The sequence below is a fragment of the Bubalus bubalis genome, chromosome 5 (assembly GCF_019923935.1).
Source record: "Bubalus bubalis isolate 160015118507 breed Murrah chromosome 5, NDDB_SH_1, whole genome shotgun sequence".
Lineage (NCBI taxonomy): Eukaryota > Metazoa > Chordata > Mammalia > Artiodactyla > Bovidae > Bubalus > Bubalus bubalis.
The window spans coordinates 83316563-83335238 of record NC_059161.1 but is presented as its reverse complement, the minus strand read 5'-3'; the positions used below and the strand labels follow the sequence as shown (position 1 = coordinate 83335238).

General features: G+C 40.3%; 1 protein-coding gene and 1 long non-coding RNA gene across 3 annotated transcripts in view; both read left to right on the top strand.

The window, feature by feature from the left end:
* The window catches only part of FAT3 (FAT atypical cadherin 3), a 688930-nt gene that overhangs the window by 265 nt on the left and 669989 nt on the right, over positions 1 to 18676 (top strand). The gene's annotated exons all lie outside the window — the stretch shown is intronic.
* Positions 204 to 9540, top strand: LOC123333755. 2 transcript variants are annotated; one of them, XR_006551268.2, is made up of 2 exons: positions 204 to 1569; positions 8295 to 9540. It is a non-coding gene; the product is annotated as an uncharacterized LOC123333755 (long non-coding RNA). The 2 variants fall into 2 exon arrangements; XR_006551269.2 differs by lacking the exon at positions 204 to 1569 and adding an exon at positions 6755 to 7840.

Below are 18676 nucleotides of genomic sequence, written 5' to 3'. Positions count from 1 at the left end.
AGCATTATGGGAATCTTTTCCTGAAAGTCATTTAATGATTCCATATATATATGTAAATAATGAGATTCTGAAAATGTGAAGATTATGAAAACAGGGCATTTGCTTGTATCAGTGCTTTATGAGTTTAATTCAATGGAAAAACGTTAATAGTTATGGGGGAGGGGGGGTGGGGAAGACAGAGAGAGTTTTCCTGGTCAAAGGAGTTTAACAAACATTGGGCTAAAGAAAGTTAGCTGGGTTTCCTTACACATGCTTTCTTGTGACCTTTAATTTTTTTAACATAATTTGTTTGTTTATTTTTGGTTTGCTGGGTCTTTGTTTCTGCGTGAGCTTTTCTTTGGTTGCAGGGTGTGCCTTTTCATCGCTGTGGCTTCTCCTGTTGCAGAGCACAGCTCTAGGGCATGGGGCTTCAGTACCTGAGTTTGGATGTGCACTCTGGACCGGCAACCTGCGTTATAGCCGTAGTTCCCAAATCTGGAATCATAATCACAAATTCCTAGGCTCCAAAGACTCAGTGAATCAAAAGTTGGGGAAGTGGGAATTCTGGACTTTCATTGAAGGCACCTTTGGGAGACCAGCTTTAAGCAGCTAGTTTAAGCAGCTAGCTCGTCTGCTCCATCAGGCTCCAAGGCATGTCATGCATAGTGCAACCCTCCTCGCCCCAATTTATGTAACTGCACAACTCCTTTTATCCAAGAAGTGCATGTTGATATTTATGGAACTAGCAGATTAGAAAATGCTGGTCAATGTATTTTTCATACTAAAGGCTTAAAGATTAAAAACAAAAAAAAGATCATCAAGTATTGGTTTGGGACTTTCCTTTGAATTGTATATTTCCTATGTGATGGTGGTTCAGATAGCACTAAAAATCACACCTGTTTTTTGAGTCCACATTGACATGTTATTTAAATTTTTTGTAGTGGTGTTTATTTCATTTATATTATCCTTATAGTTTTTTTTTTTTTTCTTTTTTGCAGCAGACATTCCCAGGAGATTGAATGTAATATGTAGTAAATTGTTCTGTTCTCTCCTTCTGTTAGGGAATAATGCTTAAACTTATCTGATTTATAAAAACCCAAATCCCCAGAGATAGGAAATTTTGTAATGCAAATGAGTTTGATAAACTCTTGGCCTAAAATAGATGTCTTCTAAGAGAGGAGGGAGTGAAGGATCTCATTTTTAAAAATCCTGGTTGTTTCTAGGGCTGGACTGTAGATTGTTAATTTGTTGTGCTGAAGGGGATCATGACAGTGGCTTAATTAAAATGATGTGATTAGACAAATATAAAGCAAAAAATTCTGGTTCTGAGAAGGAGATGATTTTTCGGAGGGACAAGAAAACTTGGGAAAACCCGTCTGAAGAGGTTTACCTTTCTCCCCATAGCTGCCCTGATGGCACACCTCAGAGAGCTGGGATCAGAGAGCTGGGCGGCGGAACCGGATCAGCTCTGCAGGCTTCGCGTTCCTGTGCGGACAGCCTTGAAGGTGTTAGGGGGGCAGCTGTATTTTGAGTGGAGAAAACAGGCTGTAATGGGTAACTCCTGTCACAGCCATTACAATCAGATGAAATGTAAATACAATCTTCTTTTCATTTTGAATATCCTTTTGTGTGGAAAGCTGTTTTTCATATGCTCATACTTGAGTGTCTGTTCTTTTAATAAGATGTTGCAAACCAGATCACCATTTCTATGCAAGCGACTGTTGCTTAGTTTCAATACCATGGACCTTTGCAGTCATAGGTGGATGAAAGAGCTTTGAACATTTTTGTGTAGTCATTGTCAAAAACCTTAACTGCTGAAGATTCAGGTTCAATATGGGCTTTGTGTTAGAGTCCCAGGAAACCACGTGCGTGTAAGATAACAAAGCGCCAATAACAGTACGTGGTGTTAACTCATCTCATGATGGTGGCCTCTAACTCATCTCATGATGATAAAAATTGATCTAAAGATTCTCTGAAGAAAAGACCAACCATTGCTGACATTCTGCAAGCTAGAACTCCCTGTGGATTAGACGGAGGCCCTGGCTGAAGACTGCCACCAGGAATTTGAAGATGATTCTTGCAGAAATCTTCCAGGAACTAGGGCCTTTAATCTGATCACATTTAAAACCCATTTCAGGCATGTACAAGGTAAATTATGTCAAGGCTCTGGGGAGATGACTCTGGCATCTGCGCATTCTTTGGGGACTGTTGTTTGACATTTGAAGCAGGTGAGGGGCCTACAGCTTGTGAAGTCATTAAGGTGCAATTATGACAAGCCTGACTCGATCCTTTCTGATGTGCCTGCCAGACTTGACAGCTCCAAACAGTTGGTGGGGACCCAGAGACACTTCTTCTTGGTTCCTTAGCACAGTGAAAATATTCTGTTCCCTGTGGCCAGAACGGCATGAAAGACATTTTTGCTGAGAAAAGGTAGAAGCTCTCGGGTTGGTGTTTGCTGTTAAGTTAGAAACTTGAGCCTATTATCGATGACTCCCTTGGTGTACAGAATGGGTATATTTCCCATTTTTCCATCTTTAATTGTGCTTTAATTGACAGTAGGTGTCTCCTTATTCTGACAGATAGCTCCTTGCCTCAACGCTCCTTTGATATCCAGCTAAGATGGTGTCTGTGCTTTTGGAATGCAGGATTGTGGCGTGTCTACAGTAGCTTGAATGACATAGATTAAGGGTTCTTCTTTATTTGTAGGGGTGTGTGTATTTCTTTAATGCATGCCTAAGCCTTTGTAACTTAGGGTCTGGCTCCCATGCCATATCCAGATTGGTAAAGTAGTTCAAAACAAACGCATCTTGAGTAGGCAACATCGTCTTACTAAGAACTCTGAGCTCTGGGCACACTCAGGGTGCATCTTTTACTAGTTATGTGAATGAACACAAGTAATTTACTTTCTAAGACTCAGTTTTCCCAGATGTGAAATGTGGCTCATTTACCCTATCTCTAGGATCAACTGAAGGTGAAGTGAGACATTGCATTGGAAACACTTAACTAGTGTTGCATACATATTAAGTACTTTGTAAGTGGTACTGTGGGGCTTCCCATGTGGTGCTAGTGGTACGGAACCCATCTGCCAATACAGGAGACATAGGAGTTGTGGGTTCAATTCCTGGGTCGAGAAGATCCTGCAGGAGGGCATGGCAACCCACTCCAGTATTCTTGCCTGGAGAATCCCATGGCCAGGAGAGCCTGGTGGGCTACAGTCCACGGGGTGGCAAAGAATTGGAGATAACTGAAGCAGCTTGGCATGCATGCACACAAGTGTACAATAATTATTGCTTAGAGTCCATTTTATTAGCATAAAATAAATATATTTTGAAAATATTTTTTCTTTGACAGCTTAAGTGATAAATGATATGGATATGAACATGGAATAGAGTTTCTGAATTAATCCATCTGCTCTCAAGGAATTTTGTTGGTGGCTTGTCACATCAGCAAGCTTTAGATTCCTGTTCGTCTTTGGTTTCCTCGGCTTCTCTTTTTTACTTTGGTTGTTTTTAGCATCTATTTCATCTTCGTTATGTATAAAAGTATTTTATCTAATGTTTCATTTTGTAAGAAGATAGGAAGTGTTTATATTCTTCAGAAATGCATTTGGCAGCAAATATTAATAATAAAATCCCAACTATAACAGCTTAAACAAATAGAAGTTTATCTTTCTAATTTGCACTTTGTCTACAGGTTGTTAACTTTGGTTAAGGACCTCAGCCATATTACAGTCAATGCTTCTGTGATTCTCATAAGAGTTCCCTATTTTCTTCCACATGGTTGCAAAATGGCTACTGAATTTCAGACATCACATCCCTTTTCAGGTAGAAGAAAGAAAGGTCATGCTTCCTGTCACTTAATATCATCCCTATTTCTGCTAGTTTCATTGGCCTACCCTGACTCACATCCTAGTTGCAAAGGAGATGAACTGTGGTCCTCACCTGGAGTTGGACATATTTGGTCTTTAAATAAATGTGGTGTTAGCTAACAGCAGGATGATGACTATTAGATAGACAAAAAATAGACTTCAACAACATTGCCTCCCTCATCTTAGTTTCTGTACAAACAGCCTTCTGTACTAGAGGAATTAAATGCGCAGGGGAAGCAGTTAATCCTAATCCCTCTAGCCCTTCTCCATGTTGAACTGACCATGCTTAAAGTCTGTGTTATTCATTTGGTACAATGGAAAAAGAAAGAAGCATTTGCATCAACCAGTTGCCTGCCTTACGCTCCATCCTTTGGTTGAGGATGACTTCCCTTCTCTTGGTTACATCCATCAGGATGGTTGTAGTTTATGATGAATATAATGCATGTGATGTGGGACCATCTTTGACCATGACTGGATTGCCATCCCAACAAGCGTGCTTCAGTTCATGGGGTTGCACAGAGTCAGACACAACTGAGTGATTGAACTGAACTGAGCTGAACTGAAGTTCTTTGCTTCAGGTGGCCAACGTATTGAAGTTTCAACTTCAGCATCAGTCCTTCCAAGAATATTCAGGGTTGATTTCCCTTAGGATTGACTTGTTGGATCTTCTTGCAGTCCAAAGGAAAGCAAAGTGAAGTCGCTTAGTCATGTCAGACTCTTTGCAACCCCATGGACTGTAGCATATCAGGCTCCTCTATTCATGGGATTTTCCAGGCAAGGGTACTGGAGTGGGTTGCCATTTCCTTCAGAGGATGTTCTTGCAGTCCAAGGGACTCTCAAGAGTCTTCTCCAACACCACAGTTTAAAAGCATCAATTCTTCAGCGCTCAGCTTTCTTCACAGTCCAACTCTTACATCCATACATGACCACTGGAAAAACCAGAGCTTTGACTAGATGGACCTTTGTTGGCAAAGCAATGTCTCTGCTTTTTAATATGCTGTCTAAGTTGGTCATAGCTTTTCTTCCAAGGAGTAAGCATCTTTTAATTTCATGGCTGCTATCACCATTTGCAGTGATTTTGGAGCCTAAAAAATAAAGTCTGTCACTGTTTCCACTGTTTTCCTGTCTATTTGCCATAAAGTGATGGACCGGATGCCATGATCTTCATTTTCTGAATGTTGGGTTTTAAGCCAACTTCTTCACTCTTCTGTTTCACTTTTATCAAGAGGCTCTTTAGTTCTTCTTCACTTTATGCCATAAGGGTGGTGTCATCTGCATATCTGAGGTTATTGGTATTTCTCCCGGCAGTCTTAATTCTAGCTTGTGCTTCATCCAGCCTTGCATTTCGCATGATGTACTCTGCATATAAGTTAAATAAGCAGAGTGACAATACACAGCCTTGACATATTCCTTTCCTGATTTGGAACCAGTCTGTTGTTCCATGTCCAGTTCTAATTGTTGCTTTTTGACCTGCATACAGATTTCTCAAGAGGCAGGGAAGGTGGTCTGGTATTCTCATCTCTTGAAGAATTTTCCACAGTTTGTTGTGATCCACACAGTCAAAGGCTTTGGCATAGTCAATAAAGCAAAAGTAGATTTTTTTTTCTCGAATCCTCTTGCTTTTTCTGTGATCCAATGGATGTTGGCAATTTAATCTCTGGTTCCTCTGCGTTTTCTAAATCCAGCTTGAACATCTGGAAGTTCACGGTTCACATATTGCTGAAGCCTGGCTTGGAGAATTTTGAGCATTACTTTGCTAGCATGTGAGATGAGTGCAACTGTGTGGTAGTTTGAACATCCTTTGGCATTGCCTTTCTTTGGTATTGGAATGAAAACTGACCTTTTGGTCTTGTGGCCACTGATGAGTTTTCGAAATTTGCTGGCATATTGAGTGCAGCACTTTCACAGCATCATCTTTTAGGATTTGAAATAGCTCAACTGGAATTCCATCACCTCCACTAGCTTTGTTTGTAGTGATGCTTCCTAAGGCCCACTTGAATTTGCATTCCAGGATGTCTGGCTCTAGGTGAGTGATCACACCATCATGGTTATCTGGGTCGTGAAGATCTTTCTTTGTATAGTTCTTCCATGTATTGTTGCCACCACCTCCTCTTAATATCTTCTGGTTCTGTTAGGTCCCTACCATTTCTGTCCTTTATTGTGCCCATCCTTCCATGAAATGTTCCATTGGTATCTCTAATTTTCTTGAAGAGATCTCTGCTAAGTCACTTCAGTCGTGTCCGACTCTGTGCAACCCCATAGACGGCAGCCCACCAGGCTCCCCCGTCCCTGGGATTCTCCAGGCGAGAACACTGGAGTGGGTTGCCATTTCCTTCTCCAATGCATGAAAGAGAAAAGTGAAAGTGAAGTCGCTCAGTCGTGTCCAACTCTTAGCGACCCCATGGACTGCAGCCCACCAGGCTGCTGCATCCGTGGGATTTTCCAGGCAAAGTACTGGAGTGGGGTGCCATTGCCTTCTCTGGAAGAGATCGCTAGTCTTTCCCATTTTTTGTTTTCCTTTATTTCTTTGCATTGATCACTGAGGAAGGCTTTCTTGTCTCTTATCCTAGTATTGCATTTGAGAAGCAAACTTGAAGTTCCCTTTCCTTCCCTCTATCATTTTCTCAAAGTGAAACAAGCATAATCAGAGCTTTAAGATATTTCTCATGCAGTCTAGATAGCTTTTTCATAATGTTTTTGAAAAGATATGGAGTCACTCTTTTTCTTATCTGCATGAAAAGAAAAATATTACTTCTAAAGTCTTCTTATATAAAAGCACCTAGGCCGAATGGGTGACTTCCTTCTTTCATTATTGTTAGATTTCTACTTGCACAGCCAGGATTCAGAACCGTGGAATCAGAGAATTCAGGTTTATTTGTAGTTCAAGCAGAGGGCGGTGGGGAATGGACAGAAATAGGTCACCTTGTGTTCAAGAGACCAGGACGATGGAGAGTTTCCTGGAGTGATCAGACACTGATGGACTCTTATTTGGAGGCAGAGTGTTTCAGAAAAGTCAGAACCCAAGATATATAGTGTATGGAAGCCTGTTAAACATCAAAAAACCATTTACTAGTCTGTTTTTTCCTAGTAAAAGGAATTTGGCTATTTTCTTTCATCATTTGTCAAGAAGAGACAAGAGGCTTTTCCAAGCTAATTAGAATATGGGTTGAATGTGTCTTTTCTGTGGCATGTAGCCCTTGAATGATGTTTGGCCATCACCAGGTCCCCACGTGACTGGGTGACGGAGAGAGCATCAGCCCTTTAGCTGAGAGCCCTGGGTGCCAGCCATTGGTTTTGCCAGTAGCAGTCATGTGGCAATGACTTTGAGAGAAGTCACTTAGCTTGAGGGAGTTCGTACCAATGAAACAGTGGATGTATTTGACCTGTTCAACTTCCAAAATCAGGGTCTTGCTTTCCCTTTGGAGTGTGCAGTTTTAAGGTAATCTGGGAATGTTTGGAATATTGCTCTGAGCAAGTATTAAAAATGGGGAAGGAAGAGATGGAAGCCTCCATGGACCCCTGTCTCTACTTTTGTTTTCCTCTTTCCACAAGAGGACAGGGTGGTGCCCAACAAGCCTGTGATTCTCAGTTTTCCAGACTAACTCAGAGTGTTGCATGGCTCTGGCTCCTGTCTTGTCCTTGCCGCCCCCCATCTGGGGTTTGGGGGCTCTGCCCCTTCTGTTTCTCCTCGGTTCTACCTAGACGTTACATGCTTTGGATTCGCACCCTCCCTCCCGCCGGCCCCGCCAGACATGGCCTCCTTCCCTCTTCAGAATGTCACTCCCCTTCACTGACTTCAATGTCACTGACTTTGTCCAGTTACCTTCTGCATTCTCTGAATATTAAGCCAAACTCAGCTAGTCGCCAGATTATTTGATGACAGTGATGGACGTTAGGTTGCCTCATGGTGCTCAACTTCAGCAAGCTATTTGCATTTTTTACAAGTATCGCATTCTCCTGAAAAGGATCTCCAGTTGGTGAAATAATGTGGAGGTAAGACTAACATGATATATAATGCTTTATTCACTGCAAAAGGCTTTCACATTAATCATATTTACTGTAATTCTCATACCAGGCCAAGGAACAAAATAGGGACATCCCTCTTGGATTTTATTTATTTCATTTGAATAGCTAAGACTCAGAGAGATTAAGCAGGTAATGCTCAAGGTCAACTAGCTAAAAAGTGAAAAAATATAAGACCTTGCACCTAAATCTTCCCATCCTGGGCTCTGGCTTCTATAGGAGCCACCTCTTCACAATTTCTACTTCCTGTTCCTTATGTTTTTCCTTGTTGAATCAAGTACCGGCCAAAGGCCCACCATGTGTTCAAGGGACATGTTGACTTTAGAAGATGACTTGTAAACTAGATGGACCTCAAGTGTATGTAGGCTCAGCTTTGCAGCTGTAAAACATCTACCGCCACCTGCTTTTTTTTTTTTTTTTTTAGCTTTTCTTATCTTGTAAAAGTGGACTCAGTGAAGACAGGTGTGTTCACTCGTGTCTTGGATTGTGTGGCGTAAAGAAACTGGGACATTTTGTACCATGACGCGGGCAGCTGTCTACCTCGTGACACTTCATGTGGCCTGTGGAGGACACTCAGTGGGCACGGTGCCGGCTGCCGTCTGCTCTGACATTCCGAAGATTGCGCTTAAAGCACCAAAGAAAAAATCACATCTCTCCATTCCTCAAATAGTATGCTTTTAACAATTCTTCATCCGTTAAACAATAAGGAAGACATGAAGCAAAGTGTAAAATCCCCTACCCCATTCAAATCCTTCTTTTGGGTGAATTTTGAGTGCATAAGCTTCTGGACCTTTTTCTATACCTTACAATGTATGTATGTATATACATTTTAAAAAATGAATCATGGTTGCTTTAAAAAAAAATGCTTCACTGTTAGTCAAAAAGAGTTACTTGATTCTTCTTAATGAGTGCCTGACATTCTACTGGATGGAGTCACTAGAGGTACTTACCATTATGTATGGAAGGGCATTTAGTCTTTATTTGGTATATCACTGCTAAAAACAGTCTAGTAAAAAGTATTATGACAGTATTTCTGTAGATTGATTCAAAGAAGTGAAATTTCAGAGTCAAAGAATATGCAATATTAAAATTTTAATTTAATAAAAGGGTGGCTCACCGTCGTCCAAAGCTTCATCCTAAATTACTCTTTTATTAATAGTTGCAGTGTTTGAGTGTGCCCAATTCCCCGCATATTCACCATCCTTGGGGGATATGACTCTTATTTCTCAATTTGATAAAGAAAAACAGGCCCTCATTTGATTTATAGTTCCTTGGTCATGTGATGGTTGTATGTCTTTTTCATAGTTTTTTTTGTGTGTGTTTTTTTTGCTACTTGCATGTCTTTTGCTGTGAAGGGCTGGCTCGTGTCCTTGTTCCAGATTTATCAGTGCAGTCCTTTCTCCCCACTCTCTCCATGAAGGATTGGTTTAGCCCCCAGCTCCCCTCCTTGGATACCAAAATCCCCTGATGCTTAAGACCCTTACATAAAATAGCTTACTGATTGCACATAATCTAGGCATACACCCCCCCTCCTTCTGCTATATACTTTAAATGAATCTCTAGATTACCTGAAATACCTTATACATTGGAAATGTATGCAAATAGTTAGAAATACAACATGAATACTATGTAAATAGCAAGCAGCAAATTCAAGTTTTGCTTTTTGGAATTTTCTGCAATTTTTTAAAAAAATATTTTTGATCCATGGTTGAATCATGAATAGCACTCATGGATATGGAGGACTCACTGTATTTGTCTACCTCTGAGTCCAAGCTGTCTCTGGTCTGTCATTCAGTTCAGTTCAGTCGCTCAGTCATGTCCAACTCTTCGTGACCCCATGGACTGCAGCACGCCAGGCCTCCCTGTCCATCACCAACTCCCGGAGTTTACCCAAACTCATGTCCATTGAGTTGGTGATGCCATCCAACCATCTCATCCTCTGTTGTCTCCTTCTTCTCCTGCTTTCAGTCTTTCCTAACATCAGGGTCTTTTCAAATGAGTCAGCTCTTCGCATCAGGTGGCCAAAATATTGGAGTTTCAGCTTCAACATCAGTCCTCCCAGTGAACACCCAGGACTGATCTCCTTTAGGATGGACTGGTCATTAGTCTGTCATGAGTCTTTTGTTTATGGCATCTTCTGCTGCTCAGATGTTTTTAATTTACATGCAGTCAAATCTGTTAGCTTTTTTCTTTATGCCTTTCTAAGCATTGTGTCTTCTCCCTGACAAGATTGTGGAAATACTATAATTTTTTTTCTACCAATCCAGGAACATGGTATATCTTTCCATCTGTTTGTGTGTCTTTGATTTTTTTTCATCAGTGACTTATATTTTTTGCAGTACAGGTCTTTTGTCTCCTTAGGTAGGTTTATTCCTAGATATTTTATTCTTTTTGATGCAATGGTAAATGAGATTGTTTATTGAATTTCTTTTTCTGTTAGTATATTAAAATGTAACAGATTTATTTGTATTCGTTTTTTGTAACTTGCAACTTTAGCAAATTCATTGATGAGTTCTAAATAGTTTTCTAGTAGTGTCTTAGGATTTTCTATGTATAGAATCATGTTATCAGCATAAATAGAGACAATTTTACTTCTTCTTTTGCAATTTGGATTCTGTTTATTTTTTTCATCTCTGATCGCCAGAACTAGGACTTCCATAACTATGCTAAATAAAAATGGCATGAATAGACACCCTTTGTCTTGTCTAACATCCATTGAGTATGTTGTTAGTTGTGGATTTATCATATATGACCTTTATTATGTTGAGATTTGTTCCTTGAATGCCCATTTTCTGGAGAGTTTTTATCTCAAATGAGTTCTAAATTTTATCAGAAGCTTTTTCTGCATCATATGGTTTTTATTCTTCAGTTTGTTGATGTGCTGTATCACACTAATTGATTTGCAAACATTGAAAAAATCTAAAACCATGGGCCCAAAGGATACATACACCCCAATGTTCATTAAAGCACTGTTTATAATACAAAGACATGGAAGAAGCCTAAATGTCCATCAACAGAGGAATGGGTAAAGAAAATGTAGTATATATATATACTGGAATATTACTCAGCTATTAAAAAGAATGAAATAATGACATTTTCAGCAACATGGGTTGGACATAGAGATTGTCATGCTGAGTGAATGCAGACAGAGAAAGAGAAATATCATATTATATCACATATACACAGAATCTAAAAAGAAAGATGTGACTGATCTAATTTATTTACAAAATAGAAATACAGAGACTTAAGAGAATGAATTTATGTTTACCAATGGGGAAAGATAGTGAGTAGGGACAGGTAGGGAGTTTGGGATTGATGTACCCACTGCTATATTTAAAATGGGTAGCCAACAAGCACCTACTGTACAGCATATGGAACTCTGCTCAGTGTTATGTGGGAGCCGGGGTGTGAGGGCGTTTGAGGGAGAATGGACGTGTGTATACGCCTGGGTTGCTTGGCTCTGAATCCGAAACCATCACGACACTGTTAAGCAGCTATTCTCCAATACAAAAGTTGAATTTTTTTACAGTCCTTTTAAAGTTTTTTTTTTTTTTTTGCTTTTGTTTGTTTGTTTTAGGGTATAGATTCTTGATTCATGTATGATTGTAGGTAGACTTCTCATTTTACTTTGAAGTTCTAAAAATGGACAATTGTTTAGGAAAGAAAATAAAATTTAAAATTGTACCAAAAATAAAATGAATTCTTAGTGATCCAGGATCTGGAGGCCTGTATGGCATGAGGTTGGTGATCCAGATCACCTAAGGGTATTGGTTTCTCTTGAAGCCATCTCCCCACCAAGATCTGAGAAAAATGAAAGTGAAGGTCGCTCAGTCATGTCCAACTCTTTGTGATCCCATGAACTGTACAGTCTATGAAATTCTCCAGGCCAGAATACTGGAATGGGTAGCCTTTCCCTTCTCCAGGGGATCTTCCCAACCCAGGGATCGAGCCCGGGTCTCCCACATTGCAGGCAGATTCTTCACCAGCTGAGCTGTGAGGGAAGCCCATGATCTGAAAAGCTATAAACTATCCCCTGTCTCTACTTTAAGCCTATCAAGATGTGTTTTGGGACCAGTCCACCATGGTTTAGTGACTAATGAAAGATAATGAGTCAGTCATTTGAATTGGTTTCTTAGTAGACAGTATGAAAGAACATGCTTGATGACCAAGAAGATATTTGCTAGAGGAAGCATCTTGAGATGAAGAACAGAACTTAGTGGAGTGTGGCAAAGACCTGCATTTACACAGGGTTGCAGAATTTAGTGTATTTCTTCTGGAGGAGAATCCTATCCACAAACAGATGCATTATTGTCAGTACAGAATGAGAAAATAGCAGAATTCATGAAAAATGTCTTCAAGTAATATAAGTGCATGAATGACTAAGGGATATATATATATATAGGTAACTGGCTTAGAGGATTGCTTTTAGAGGAAATTAGGTCAGGACAGAAATGTAGGTAGAAGGTATTTATCCTCAGCAAGTCTTTCTTAGAAAAACAGAAATTGCATCTTACATTAGGAAGATGGTGGGCTGCAAGGCAGTTGAAGATCACTGGTGAAGTGTTGATCTATTCTGAGTCCCCTTTTCTCTGAAGACACCTTTAAATTCATGAAAAGGAACAGGAATGGATCTCAGGGTGAGAAGGATGTGGTCCTCCCAAGGTCAGAGCGGTGAGGGAACCAGAGCCCAAGCCTTGCCGTGTCTCCTTCAGGAAGGAGCAGACACATGTCGATGCTTGCCACGTCACAAAAGGGCATTCAAAATCTTTTGCAAGAGAAATCTTCCAACATTAGATTTTCACTAAACCAGTTATAACTTAAGCTAAAATGTACTAAAGAGAAAAAATATATATCCATGAATTAATACTTTTCTCCTCTAACTAAAAGCATGGCTGAAGTTATTTTGCTTGGGGGTCCATAATAACCAAGCCCTCTGTTAATCAAGACCCTGGGATGTTAGTTCTTTTTGTGCACCTTCAGTTCAGTTCAGTTCAGTCACTCAGTCATATCTGACCCTTTGTGACCCCATGAATTGCAGCACGCCAGGCCTCCCTGTCCATCACCAACTCCTGGAGTTCACCCAAACCCATGTCCATCGAGTCCATGATGCCATCCAGCCATCTCATCCTCTGTCATCCCCTTTTGTGGGCCTTAAGAGCTAATTAATTTTCCCAAGTCACTTAGTCTCTCTAAGCCTCATCTTCCTGCCCTATAAATTGAGAAATAATGCCTGCTTCAGAGAGATGCTATGAAGAAAATGCTAACTGGTCCATATAAAAATTACCTGAGTAATTTGGAAAATTCTGTGCAGAGGGTGAGATGTTAAGATATGTGATACTAGTGCTGTAAATGTGAACCCTTTTTTGGACCTCTTTCTGATATAGATTAAGTTTCCTCTGAGGCCAGTACAGGTTGTATCTTGATTCTTTGTACCCTGAAACACCAGGCATTATAGATACATTTTTAAGATCTGTGGCATTAAAAGTGAAATCTGAATTGTATTTTTCACACTGTCAAGGTGGGTGGTGAGGTAAGCTCTCTGAAGTGATGATTTCATTGTCTACTCTTTTTTTAATCCCCTAGTGTCCAACTAGCATAGTGCTGTGTGCATTAAAGACACTGAGCAAGAGCTTCAGATTATCTCTGAAAAGGGCTCCAAATTTACCTGCGGTGTGGAGGGTTAGGGCTTGTCAGTGTATTCTTATAATCTCCTCGTGCTTCTGTGTTGCTTCTGCACTAGCTCAAACTAAAATGCTGGGATTCCAGCTGAAATGTCAAAAAGTCCCCACCACCTCCCATTTGGGGGAGAGGAAGAGCTGCTCAGAGACAGGCACCAGGGCGTTCATCCACCCTTTGGCTGTGTTCTCACTTACCTGCCACAAAACCCAGGACTTCTCATTTACTCCAGAGCTCACATTTCCACAAACTAGACCTTGGAGAACACTATGGGAAATGGATCTTGGCAGGCAATTTCTGAACAGGCACTAGGCTTTCTGCTTTCTACCTTCATAGATCCTTAAGAGTTGTTTGCACCTAGCACAGTCTTGTCAGTTAAAACCTCAAGCCAGCTGAGCCCTGAGGATTCAGGGAGTTGCTGGGGGAAAACTGCCTCTGTTTGCTAACTTGTTTTAACTGCAGCTTCTAAAAGATGGGGGCCAACTCAGATTCTTCCTGCTGCGCTTCCGTTGCTGGGCACCTATCTTTCTTTGTTTCTTGTCTCAGACAGTAAACAGAGGGTGATGGTTGCACAAGCATCCAGTTCTTTTGTGATAGCCTGGGAGCTTCATACAAGGAGATCCGAACAGGTTACAAAAAGGAGGCTGGTGCTAAATGCAAAAAAAAAAAAAAAAGCCCCCCAAACAAAATGAGTGCACACACATACATACACACCCCAAAACCTCTCCCTTCCTAGCTTGTTACTCCAAAACCCTTGTGAGCCTTACCTGTAAGTGAATCAGTATCTTGACAGTTTCTGCAGTCATCAGCTGTAGAGAAGGACTGAAACTTGTACACTTGGTGATATCATAGGAAGTTGTTGTTGCTGTTTAGTTGCTTAATCATGTCTGACTCTTTTTCAACCCCATGGACTGTCACCAGGCTCCCTCTGCCCATGGGATTCTCCAGGCAAGAATACTGGAGTGGGTTGCCATTTCCTTCTCCAGGGATCTTCCCAAACCAGGGATCAGTCCAGGGATTGAACCTGCATCTCCTGTGCTTGAGTCAGATTCTTTACCACTGAGACACCTGGTAAGCCCAGGAAGTTCTTACCTGGGCTTAATAAACTTCAGCTTCATTTGAATGTATCTTTCCATATTCAATGGGCTTCCATAGTGGCTCAGTTGGTAAAGAATCTGCCTGCAATGCAGGATACCAGGGTTTGATCCCTGGGTCGGGAAGATCCCTGGAGAAGGAAATGGCAACCCACTCCAGTACTCTTGCCTGGAGAATTCCTTGGACAGAGGATTCTGGTGGGCTATGGGATCACAAAGAGTCAGACACGACAGTGTGACTTTTTTTCTTTCATAGTCATTAGAAATTGGGTATAGTCTTAAAGTCAAACATTAAAATGACTTTGGACTTTAAATGTTTTTTTTTTTTTCTATATCATTGAACTTGAAATTGATCAAATATTAATTGATTTATTTAGTACAGAAAATCACAAACTGGTTTTCCAACTCAAGTTACCTATAGGTTGGTAGATCACTAACACTTTTATTTGAATACCACTTTTGAATTTAACATTTTTTCCATGCATTATCTAACTGAGACTTTAAATATTTTAAAGCAAAGGTTATAAATTCTTAGCAAAGCATTTTGCTAAGAAGAAAACTAACAGACAAACCCCAAAGCAATTGTAAGATAGTGGACAGAAAACTGAAGGAAAAAGTAGAATTATTATCCTAGAGATCATATATAAATCAAAATAAAATACTATCTGGGGAGAAATATCACAGGGCTCCATGAATGATGAAATTAAAATAATGTATTTCTTGACTGCATGATTGAAGGACTTGGCATGGACTTGGCAGCTATTCTCTTCTGCTTCCTGCATTGCTGATGCCCCAGCAACCATGGGTCTGCTTATTGGGGAATGCACCCCAGCTGTGTTGGCTCTGTTGCCCTCTGGATTTTAACTTTGCAATACATTTCCTCTCTCTTGTGGATGGCTTCCTCCTCAGTATATTGAGAAACAGTTCATAGGTTACTTTTCAGGTTACTTTCAAATACATAGTTTCACAGTAGCTCTGTAGAATAGGAGGGGTGGAACAGTTGAAACATTTTGCCCAGGATCATAAGCAAGCAGTGAACCTTGCATTCACTTCCCAAATCCAGTTTCTTCAGCTTCACTGCTTGGCTAGGGTTTATTATAAACCGTGAGAACCTTACACTGGGTAAAGGATAAGACTATACAAATAGTTCAGTTCAGTCGCTCAGTTATGTCTGACTCTTTGCAACCCCATGAATCGCAGCATGTCATCCTACCTGTCCATCACCAACTCCTGGAGCCTACCCAAACCCATGTCCATCGAGTCGGTGATGCCATCCAGCCATCTCGTCCTCTGTCATCCCCTTCTCCTCCTGCCCTCAATCCTTTCCAGCATTAGGGTCTTTTCCAATGGGTCAACTCTTTGCATGAGGTGGCCAAAGTATTGCAGTTTCAGCTTCAACATCAGTCCTTCCAATTAACACCCAGGACTGAACTCCTTTAGGATGGACTGGTTGGATCTCCTTGCAGTCCAAGGGACTCTCAAGAGTTTTCTCCAACATCACAGTTCAAAAGCATCAATTCTTCGGCACTCAGCTTTCTTCACTCTCCAACTCTCACATCTATATATGACTACTGGAAAAAGCATAGCCTTTACTAGACGGAACTTTGTTGGCAAAGTAATGTCTCTGCTTTTCAATATTCTATCTAGGTTGGTCATAACTTTCCTTCCAATGAGTAAGCATCTTTTAATTTCAATATCATAGTAATCCAAGCCTATGCCCCAACCAGTAACGCTGAAGAAGCTGAAGTTGAATGGTTCTATGAAGACCTACAAGATCTTTTAGAACTAACACCCAAAAAAGATGTCCTTTTCATTATAGGGGACTGGAATGCAAAAGTAGATATTCAGGAAACACTTGGAGTAACAGGCAAATTTGGCCTTGGAGTAAGAATGAAGCAGGGCAAAGGCTAATAGAGTTTTGCCAAGAGAACTCACTGGTCATAGCAAACACCGTCTTCCAACAACACAAGAGAAGACTCTACATATGGACATCACCAAATGGTCAACACCGAAATCAGATTGATTATACTCTTTGCAGCCAAAGATGGAGAAGCTCTATACAGTCAGCAAAAACAAGACCGGGAGCTGACTGTGGCTCAGATCATGAACTCCGTATTGCCAAATTCAAATTTAAATTGAAGAAAGGAGGGAAAACCACTAGACCATTCAGGTATGACCTAAATCAAATCCCCTATGATTATACAGTGGAAGTGAGAAATAGATTTAAGGGACTAGATCTGATAGACAAGAGTGACTGATGAACTATGGATGGAGGTTCGTGACGTTGTACAGGAGATAGGGATTAAGACCATCCCCATGGAAAAGAAATGCAAAAAAGCAAAATGGCTGTCTGAGGAGGCCTTACAAATAGCTGTGAAAAGAAGAGAAGCTAAAAGCAAAGGAGAAAAGGAAAGATATTCCCATCTGAATGCAGAGTTCCAAAGAATAGCAAGGAGAGATAAAAAAGCCTTCTTCAGTGATCAATGCAAAGAAAAAGAGGAAAACAACAGAATGGGAAAGACTAGAGATCTCTTCAAGAAAATTAGAGATACCAAGGGAACATTTCATGCAAAGATGGGCTTAATAAAGGACAAGAAAATTAGAGATACCAAGGGAACATTTCATGGAAAGATGGCCTCGATAAAGAACAGAAATGGTAGGGACCTAACAGAAGCAGAAGATATTAAGAAGAGGTGGCAAGGATACACAGAAAAACTGTACAAAAAAAAAAAAAAAAAAAAGGATCTTCAGGACCCAGATACAAATAAATGGAGTACTTTATTGTTTAAGTGTTATTTATTTGAGTAAACATTTACATGTTGCTATTATGTCTCCAAAATTTGTCATTGTTTTATTATTGGGAGCATTAGCACTTTGGAAGGAAAAGCTTTAAATATCTGACAAACATAGCAAATATTGAATAATGTGAAGCATTTTAATGAGTTTCCATTGACTTTAGTTTGCAAATTATGGTAATGGAATAAAGGAAGGGATTTCTTGTTAGTGGAACTGACAGGAGTACAGTGTGTATGCGTGTGTGTGTGTGTGTGTGTGTGTGTGTGTGTGTAAAACATCTACAACCACAGTTACAGCTTTTCAGATTCCTTTATTGAATCTGTACACAGTTGTGTAAATAAATGTTAAGAAAATGAAACCTGTAATAAAATCCTTTATCATGTTAAGTAAAATGTATACTTAGGAGTGCCATTTGAGATAAGTTTTCAGGCTATCTCTAGATGTAATAGATCAACAGTAATTTAACATTGTTGAGCATTCCTATTGCACGGTTAAACATTATCTATGGTTGAATGGATCATGAAATGCAGTGTACATAAGATATGTTTTCTTTCTTCCCTTTTTTTCTAAATGTGGTTTCCATCGAAACCTCTCTACGATATCAAAAGTCCTTCTCTGATCTGTATAAATATTTTCTCTTCAGGCAGATCATATATTATAGTTTGTTTGACCAAATAAAGGCCTGTGGCAGAGGCACATGAAATGCAGATCGTAGTAAAATAGCACTAGACACAGCCCCCCAAGGCAGGTGCAGGCTGTAATTTCAGCAGAGAACGCCTCCTTATGAAAGTCTGTGCCACAGGGCTTCAGGAGCAGCTGATGTCCATCGTGACTATAGCATACATCCTCACCTCTTTGCCCTGATCATGGACTAAGACATTCCAGTGGTGAGGTACTGGCATTCTTGTCTTTAGCTTGTGAAATTCATAATACAATGAAACCTAATGTGAATGAAAAACAGCATTGGAACTTTGCTTTTAGAAAAGACTTCTAATTCTTCTACTGTATTCTTGTGACTCAATCATTTTTCACTCTTTTGAGTAAAGTAGTATTGCTATGTAATTGAAAGTGAAAGTGAAAATCACTCAGTCGTGTCCGACTCTTTGTGACCCCATGAACTATACTGTTCATGGAATTCTCCAGGCCAGAATACTGGAGTGGGTAGCCTTTCCCTTCTCCAGGGGATCTTCCCAACCCAGGGATCGAACCCAGGTCTCCCACATTGTAGGCGGGTTCTTTA